Genomic DNA, 9,613 nt, shown 5'->3' with positions numbered 1-9,613 from the left:
TCAGAGGAGACAGTCCTGGTTTACGGCTGTTGTCCCAGCATTATTATGAATAGCAGTGTCTTTCACTCTTGAAAGTGCTCCTATTTGGACCATTAAAGTACATGATCCTCCCTACGTAAAGGCCAACATAGGGAACTGAGAATTTATCCTTAGGGAAGTGGGAATCCACTGGAAGATTTTAAACAATGCACATTTTTAAAAAGTTATTTGGGGCTGATTTGGGGCTTTGCACTATAAAACATTCTTTTTTTCTTCCTCTGCTGATCAGTCTCTTGGTCCCAAGGGTTCCTGGAATAGATGTCAGATCCAGGAAGATAACCCAGAGTGCTGGTGGCAGCCTGGCCTTTGCTGCCATAGGACAGCAGAACCCTTGGCTGGTCTCTGTGTGGACATGAACATAGAAATAGAGCCGGGTCTGATGATCCTGTGGAGTTTCATGTGCTCTTTCCTTAGCTGAACTCTCAGGAGTTCCTGTGTTGTCTGGACTACCCTCCGAAACAATTGTAGGCCTGTCTCTGAAAAGTCAGGAAGGGTGGTGGCCTTTTCTTTCCTTTCTCCCCATGTCTGGCGTGTGTGCGTTTGCCTGCTAGCAGGCCCATGCTCAGGCGCCTGCCTTTCCCCATCTGATTTTCTTTGCTGGCCAGAGCTAGCAGTTGGCAGACACTGACTTATCAGTCTCATGCTTTCAGCCAAGAAAAGACAGAGGAGAATTCAGGAAACCCAGGATTCATGTTTTACTTTTGTGTAGGATGCTTTCAGTGCCTCAGAGAGACACAGACTTACCCCTCTGGGAATTTCTTTACTCTTAGTTCTTATTTCTGTCACATTTTGAGCTCTCCTGTCTGCTGCTGGGTAGGCGGAAAGATAAAAGCTATGGAAAGATAAAAGCTACACGACAGCTGGTAATCCCCTTTAGGCCACACAGTGGGATGTAGCTTAAGGAGGTTTCGCGGTAAACAGCAGATCAGTCCTCTGTGATTAGAAGGAACTAGAACTGTTCACAGCTGCTGGAAAGGCCTCAATGTGGGCTGGTGTCCTCAACTTGATGGTGGCCATGAGGATGGGGCAGTTGTAGGTGGGAAGTGGTTAACAGAGCTCCCCAGGGGCAAGCTGCCTGGGGCCCCATCATCTGGCTCTTACCTGGTTGAATTCACCTCAGCTGCTAAACCTGGGAGGACGGTACCTGAGCAAATGGATGATCCGTCTCTCAGGGGCGGACTGATGTAAATGCACACACACATACACACACATCTACATGCACCTACACATGCAGGCACACACAATATTAAAATACCAATTTATTCACTCTCAAATCAAATACTTGCATTTTTTTTCCCCCAAAGGCCAGCTAAGCTACAAATTAGGAGCCTGCTTAGTCATTTTATCCCCAAAAAACCATGGTCTGAAGTCCAGTGCATCTGGGGCAAACTCCACAGGTAGTCAGACTGTGAGAACATTGTCATTTTAGACTGTCTCTACTACAGCCCCTCAAGGTACACTCACCTCCTATAGTTGAGTTTTTTAAACTTGGGATCCCTAGCCAGGCACTCAGAGCCTGAAAGCCCCATGAATTTGTGTGTGTGTGTGTGGGGGGTGCACATGTGTGTTTTTCTGGGGAAAGAATCCATAGGTTTCCTGAGATACTCATCAACTACCCCCCACCCAGAAAACAAACAGAAACATGTGGACGTCCACAGCTGGCTAATAAATTGATACCCTTTGAAGTAATCTTTTTTTTTTTTTTTTTTTTTTTGCATTACGCGGGCCTCTGACTGTTGTGGCCTCTCCTGTTGCGGAGCACAGGCTCCGGACGCACAGGCTCAGCGGCCATGGCTCACGGGCCCAGCCGCTCCGCGGCATGTGGGATCTTCCCGGACCGGGGCACGAACCCGTGTCCCCTGCATCAGCAGGCGGACTCTCAACCACTGCGCCACCAGGGAAGCCCTGAAGTAATCTTTTTTTTTTTTTTTTTTTTTTGCGGTACACAGGCCTCTCCCGTTGCGGAGCACAGGCTCCGGACGCGCAGGCCCAGCGGCCATAGCTCACGGGCCCAGCCACTCCGCGGCACGTGGGATCTTCCCGGACGGGGCACGAACCCGTGTCCCCTGCATCGGCAGGCGGACTCTCAACCACTGCGCCACCAGGGAAGCCCTGAAGTAATCATTTTTAATAGTGGTGCAGCATATACTTAAAGGGATGGTATGAGAAGACGGCGTCAGCTTTTCCACTGTTGTCCCTAAAATTGTACTCTGATCCCTTCTTGTGTTTGCCACTCAGCATAACAAAGCCCTGCAGATATTCAGATGTGTCATTCCCCCCAAACCCCCATCCCTTCGAGAGTAGCGAAATGGTTCTTAATTAGAGAAGAAATCATTCAGTGAAAAAGGGTAGTATTTCCATTAAAGAAGGCTGAGGTAGTTGGGCAAAACTTGAAGAGATGGGCTTCTAGAGTTGGAGTTATTGACCAAAGCCATATACTTCAAGGGTATCTCCAGATGGTGTTATTCCTAAAAGCATAATGTAAGTGCTACCAATGTTCCCAGCAGAAGAACAGCATTGCACTTTATTAGCTAAGAAGGAGCATACTTTGCATTCTAGGATAAGATCCACGCTGTTTCTAAGGCAGCCATGCACAATTCTAATCTGGCAAACTCCAGCCAGCACAGTGTGTGGTGGCTCAGGTCCCCCTTTGGGACCGCTGCTTTTTTCCATGGATGCCTGATGTGCCCATGGACTTGTGAGTCTAGCCTGGCTGGAATTGGGCATTTAATGCAGTGTGACTCTGGGGATCTGACTCTTTCCTGTCTCCCCTTGTAGTTCACAGGGGAGATGTTGGCACTCACCCTACCTCTTCCATCTGATTTTGGCCTGTTCCTACTTACAGCTTCGCTGCTTCTGTTTCAGTAACAACAGATCGTAGCAACGCCAACGCTCATGTGAAAATGATACAGGACAGTAACGATTACACATTAGTTGTAATTTAGCTTTAGTTTTCTTTGAAATCTTAGAGTGTTCTCCCTGAGAGCTGGGCTTATGAGAGGTTCTCACTTTCCACACTTTGTATTTTGACAGTATTCAGACTTTTCATGAACACATATGATTTGTATGTGTGATTTGAATGAATGCAATTAAAACAGCACTCAGAACAGCTGGTTTTCAACTCTGGCTTCAGCACTTGGGTCCACATGTGTGATGGAGAGAGAGGCAAGTTCCCTAGAGATGGGCAGACTTTTTCTGTGATGGGCCTGGTAGTAAATACTTCAGGCTTTTGGGGCATATGTTCTCAAGTCTCAGCTACTCAACTCTGCAGCTGTAGTGCAGAAGCAGCCATAGATATGTAAATAAATGGAGCTGGCTGCGTGCCAGTAAAACTTAATCATAGGCACTGAAATTTGAAGTTCATAAAATTTTCACAAAGTATTATTCCTCTTTTGATATTTTTTAAACGGTTTAAAAATGTAAAAACCATTCTTAGCTCATGGGTCATACAAAAATGGGCCATGGGCTGGATTTGACTGATCCCTGGCCTTTATCAACTTACCACAAAACTAGGTTGCAATGATAGAAGTCTTACAACTAAGCTATGATGATAGAGTAAATCAGTGTTTGCTTTTGGGCGTGAGGTGGGGATTGACTCGGAAGGATCAGCAGGTCGCTTTCTGGGGTTATGGCAGTGTTCTGTGTCTTGCCAGGGGTGTGGGTTACACAGGTGAATACCTTTGTCAAAACCAATTGAAGGGCTTCCCTGGTGGCACAGTGGTTGAGAGTCCGCCTGCCGATGCAGGGGACACAGGTTCGTGCCCCGGTCCGGGAAGATCCCACATGCCGCGGAGCGGCTGGGCCCGTGAGCCATGGCCGCTGAGCCTGCGCGTCCGGAGCCTGTGCTCCGCAACGGGAGAGGCCACAACAGTGAGAGGCCCGCGTACCGCAAAAAAAAAAAAAAAAAAAGAAAACAATTGAAGGTGTATTTAAGATCTAAACATTTCATCGTATACAAAGAAAAGGAACAACTGTTGCATAACAACCACAAAATCTCAGTGCCAATAGACAATAAGCATTTATTGCCCCCTCGCGTGTCTGTGGGTCAGCTGGGGCGATTCTGCTCCATTCATGTGCTTATTCTGAGCCTAGGTTGGACTGGGGTAGTTCTTCTCTTGGCTGCGGCAGAAACACAAGGCAGCAAAGCGAGCAGAGCATGCACATTTCAAGCCCCCCCACCGCCTCCCGTTGTTATATTGTTCAGATGCAGTCTGACTGCAAGTGGCTACATATCCTAATTTAAGAAAATGTGACTAAAATGACCAAAATAAAAAGCTGCATCCCTGGGCCTCCCTGGTGGCGCAGTGGTTGAGAGTCCGCCTGCCGATGCAGGGGATACGGGTTCGTGCCCCGGTCCGGGAGGATCCCATGTGCCGCGGAGCGGCTGGGCCTGTGAGCCATGGCCGCTGAGCCTGCGCGTCCGGAGCCTGTGCTCCGCAACGGGAGAGGCCACAACAGTGAGAGGCCCGCGTACCGCAAAAAAAGAAAACAACAACAACAAAAAAAGCTGCATCCCTTATGCATGAAACCTGACAAGTCTCTACCTTTGAACGGATGGCAAATATTACAGGACATCAGGACATATATATATGAAACGATAGAGGCACACAACAGAGCTGAATATAACCAAGTGCCAAAATATGTCTCCAGGTAAAAATAGGTTTCTGGAGAGCCCTCTGTTGTCCACGCAATGGTAACGACACCGGAGATGGTGCTTCCTCTGCCTGTTCCTCAAGGTAGTGATGCTCTCACCCAGCTCATGCGACTCCCTCAGCGAACTCGTCCTGTGCATGGCATCAACAGCCCCCTTTTGCTGCAGCCTGACTCCTCTCTTGAGCTCTAGACCCTCATTTCTATCTGTCTGCTCTATCTCCCAGATGCTATGAATGCATCCTTGGCTGAACTTGTCAACTGGTTCTTCATATTCTGATCTCAGTGAGACAACACCAATATCAAGCCAGGCATGCAGGAGTCATCCCAGATTCTTCACTCTCTTTCATCCCCAAATCCAAGCACTGCTATCTCTACATGACCCATCCCCCATGTATCTCACAGATTCTTCAGGTTGCCATGGTCCTATTTCATGATCTCATCATTAGCCACCAGAACCATTGCAGTAGCCTCCATGCTCATCTCTCTCTCTCTCTTTTTTTTTTTTTTTTTTTTTTTTGTGGTACGCGGGCCTCTCACCGTTGTGGCCTCTCCTGTTGCGGAGCACAGGCTCCGGACGCGCAGGCTCAGCGGCCATGGCTCACGGGCCCAGCCGCTCCACGGCATGTGGGATCTTCCCGGACCGGGGCACGAACCCGTGTCCCCTGCATCGACAGGCGGACTCTCAACCACTGTGTCAGCAGGGAAGCCCCCTTCCATGCTCATCTCTTGGTGTTTAGCCTCACCCGCCCTAATCCTCCCTCCACTATATCCAGAGTGACCCGCATCTGATCCTGTCATTCCCTTTCCCATTTGTGTGTGTTTTTATCAGTAACAGTTGTCTCCAGAAAAGGGCACTTGGGGTCTAGAATGGGAGGGAGACTTACTTTTTATTATCTATCTTTTTATAGCATTCGACTGTCTTACCCTGAGTAGGTGTTTTTCTTTTGCAATACAATAATTATAAAAAGAAAAATTAAAAGAATTGATAGCTGGACTTTATGACTCATTAGTCATGAGGATGAAGGAGAAGGAAGAGTGAGATGATGTTTGAAATGTGGAGCCTGAATTACTGGTGTAATTAGTGTATTAGTAAGTAGTAATTAGTGGTGTTTGGGGAGCTAATGAACACGTGGACATTCTACAGTTATAAATTAAGGGCTTCATCTTCCGGTTTACGGGTCATAAGCTTCACCAGGCTGCACAGGCCCAGCTGCTGAGATCGCTGAATCCCACAGCTTCTTAAGAGCAGGTAGTGCTTTCTTTCCAACCCTTCGCTGGGTCCAGGATAATCAATAAAAGCTGGTGCAGTAGTGAATTAAGTTTAAAAACCAGGCTTTGGACTCGTGAATCCTGACTCTAACACACATACTAATTCTGTGAATTTGGGCAAGTTACCTGACTCCTTTGAACTATATTTCTCTCATCTATGAAATGAGAAGTATTAACAGTACCTCTTCCATAACAGTATTTTGAAGATTAAATGAGATATTTCATGTAAAGCTTTCACTACAGTGCCTAGTTCATATTATACCCTTGGTAAATGCTAGCCATTTTTTCTTGTATTTACTATTTATTCTTCCCATTTTCTAGATGATAAAATTGAGGCACAGAGAGGTTAAGTAATTTTCCCAAGGTCGAACAAGTGGTGGTGCCAGAATTCAAACCAAACAAGTATGATTTCAGAGTCAGTACTTCTAAATTACTAAACTTTAAGGGAAAATACTGAGAGATTTGAATACATGATTTAAAAGCTGTATAGAAAAACATCATATAGAGTAAAAGATAAATGATAATGGGGAAAAATCATGCCACATGTGTAACAGATAAAGCTTTATTATCCTTTACAGAACAATTTCTCAAATGTTCATTTTGAGAAATGCTAGCTATTTTTGTTAATAAAGTATGTCCAAGAAGTAGTTTTCCCCTTTTTGCTTGAAAACCTCCATTGCACAGAAGGTCATGTTTTCGGTAGCTGCACCCCTCCAACAAGTCATGTTGAGTTAAAAGTCATTTATAATTACTCCCACCAAGTCTACTTTACATATTATGTTACTCGTATTTTTTCCAGCCCTATCCCCTCACTCCACCTCCCATTTCCCCCACCCCCCAATATTTTGTAGGCTTCACAGCTGTTTTTATTACATTTCATCTCGTTTAGTCTTATCCCGCCAGCTGATATAGGATGAAAATGTGGATGGGTTTAAAAAGCATTTGTATAAACCTATGGATTATCAAACTAGAATGGGTTATGAAGTTGTGTTATGGGGAAATCACCAACAGTCTGAAGTCAGAGAGTTCATTCCTTCAACAAATATTAAGTTGCCACACGTGTCAGTCACTGTTCCAGGTGGTACAGTGAGCAAAACAGAGGATCTCCCCTTGGAGTTGACTTATTGACAGGGAGACTGTAAGTCAAGGAGGTGATCTCAGTTGGTGATAAGTGAGAAAATCACAACTGAGCTCTCAAGAATGAACCAGCTGTGTGAACTTCTGGGGAAAGAATGCCCCAGCTGGAGGCAACAGCAAGAGTGAAGACTCTAGGGTGAGGGAAAGCCTGGCACATGGAAGGAGCGGACGGGAGGCCTGAGTAGGAGAATGTAATGTAAGTGAGAGACAAGGCTGAGAGAGTTGGTCAAGGCTGGGTTACACTGGGCTGGTAGACCATGGTAAGGAGGTATTCTGGGGTTTTTTTTAAACATTAAATCTTGTGTTTTTATTTAACTTCTCAGGAATTTATGTTGTTTCCCAAAGTAGAATGAGGAAGGAATGTGGGATAAACGGAAACACTCACTTAGAAAGTCCCAGGTTCTGATTGAGATTCTGTCACTTTACGTAGGTCTTCTGAGCCTCGGTTTCTTTTTTTTTTTTTTAATTTTTATTGGAGTATAGTTACTTTGCAATATTGTGTTTGTTTCTACTTTACAGCAAGGTGAATCAACTATACGTATACGTATATCCCCTCGTTTTTGGATTTCCTTTCCACTTAGGTCACCACGGAGCATTGAGTAGAGTTCCCTGTGCTAGACAGCAGGTTCTCATTAGTTATCTGTTTCATACATAGTCGTGTGTATGTGTCAATCCCAGTCTCCCAGTTCCTCCCACCCCCGCTTCCCCCTTGGTATCCATATATATGTTCTCTACAAGTGTGTCTCTATGAGCCTCAGTTTATACAGCTGTAAAACGGAGATGAAACCAGCCCTGTTACATGGCAAGAGACCTACATGTTATTTATTTATTTATTTATTTATTTATTTTGGTGGCGGGGGAGTGGGTAAAGTACATTTATTTTCTTCTATAGGTGTTTCTTTTTCAAAAAAAAACAAGGAAAAGGAGAAAAAGCTCCAGCACCCAATGTCCACTGGGCTTTAGTCCATGGGGAGGAGGTGCCCCACGTGCCTGGCCCCTAGGCTGACCCCGCCCAGGGCGGAGGAGTGCCGCAGCTTCAACAGGGTGAAGCTGGAGAAGGGGTTCTAAGCCTGGATCTCTCTCTCCTGGGTTAGCGCCAAAAGGAAACCTTCCCTCAGCAGCTCCCAGCTCTTCCACACAGAGCCCACACACGGGATGGGGAGGCCAATCTCCCGTTGGAACAAGACCAGGTCAATCTGAGGCAACACTGCCACAACACGTCTGCCCAGCATTCTCGCCAGCCTTTCTGAAGATATAACAGGAAAGGGCATCTCCCTGCTGAGCACCTTCTGCAACTTTCCCGCAAAACCCAGCAAACCTGCATTTATCAAAGTCCCTGCACAGGTGGGTGAGGATTCCTAGCCAGTCTGGCACCTGGAAAGAGTTGAACATGGCCTGTTGGACATAGCCCGTGTCATGAGGAGCTGCCTCTAGGTTGTCAATGGAGTCAAACACTAGTTTCACTGCTTGGTGTGCAATCCAGTAGGCTGAGCCCTCATCTCCCATCATGTGGCCCCAGCCACCGCGGCCGCTCTCAGACCCATCGGGGTTGATGAGCCTGCAGTTGGAGCTTGTCCCAGAGATGAGCACCATCCCACCATCCGGCATAACAGTGGCGATGGAGCCGGCGGCATCAGTGGTGATTAAGTAGCTTTCACTCAGGTAGGGAAATCGGTCCCTCAGCTCCTCCATCAGGATCCTCATGGCGTCCTCCTGATCCCCACCGCTCAGGAGGGATAGGCCCAGGCTTCGTAGAGGCACCAGAGATCCACCCCTGCTTTCCGTTTGGCCCCGTTCACTGTCTCGTTGATCCTCTCCACACACTTGTCTGTCCGGGTCAGCCAGTGGTTTGTGCTGAGTCCTTCCACTTCTGCCAGGATCTGCACATCCTCTGAGAGTGAAAGGACCTTGGATCGTGCGCCTCCCCCTCTACACCCCCGTAGAGCGCGGCCATGCTGCCGCTCTCGCCGCCGCGGATCCCGCCGTTTGCTTTGTACCCACATTTTTTAAAAATTTATTTTTATTTATTTATTTATTATTTTTGGCTGTGTTGGGTCTCAGCTGCTATGCACGGGCTTTTCTCTAGTTGCGGCGAGGGGGGACCACTCTTACTTGCGGTGCACGGGCCTCTCACTGTGGTGACTTGTATTGTTGCAGAGCACGGGCTCTAGAGCACGGGGGCTTCCGTAGATGCGGCGCGTGGACTCAGTAGTTGTGGCTCATGGGCTCTAGAGCACAGGCTCGGTAGTTGTGGCGCACGGGCTTAGTTGCTTCGCAGCATGTGGGATCTTCCCGAACCAGGGCTGGAACCCGTGTCCCCTGCATTGGCAGGCGGATTCTTAACCACTGCGCCACCAGGGAAGTCCCCCCACATTTTAATTGGTGCTTATTTTAATAACCTAATTTAAAAATCTGGGTTCATATTTAAAATATGAAATACATCCAAGCTGCATGAATATATTTCAACAAGAACAGAAGCATTGACTGTGACTTTTTAATACAGTAAAATAGGGTA

The 9,613-nt window shown here is 46.9% G+C and overlaps 1 pseudogene across 1 annotated transcript; it reads right to left on the bottom strand.

The window, feature by feature from the left end:
- Positions 1-8,057: 8,057 nt before the first annotated feature.
- Positions 8,058-9,079, bottom strand: LOC307060938 (N-acetyl-D-glucosamine kinase-like; annotated as a pseudogene). Its single transcript has one exon. The product of its transcript is annotated as an N-acetyl-D-glucosamine kinase-like (transcript).
- Between the last annotated feature and the right edge of the window lie 534 nt (positions 9,080-9,613).

This window comes from Hyperoodon ampullatus (genome assembly GCF_949752795.1).
Source record: "Hyperoodon ampullatus genome assembly, chromosome: 11".
Classification (NCBI taxonomy): Eukaryota; Metazoa; Chordata; class Mammalia; order Artiodactyla; family Ziphiidae; genus Hyperoodon; species Hyperoodon ampullatus.
The sequence above is the reverse complement of the archived record's forward strand: the minus strand, read 5'-3'. Positions and strand labels throughout refer to the sequence as shown.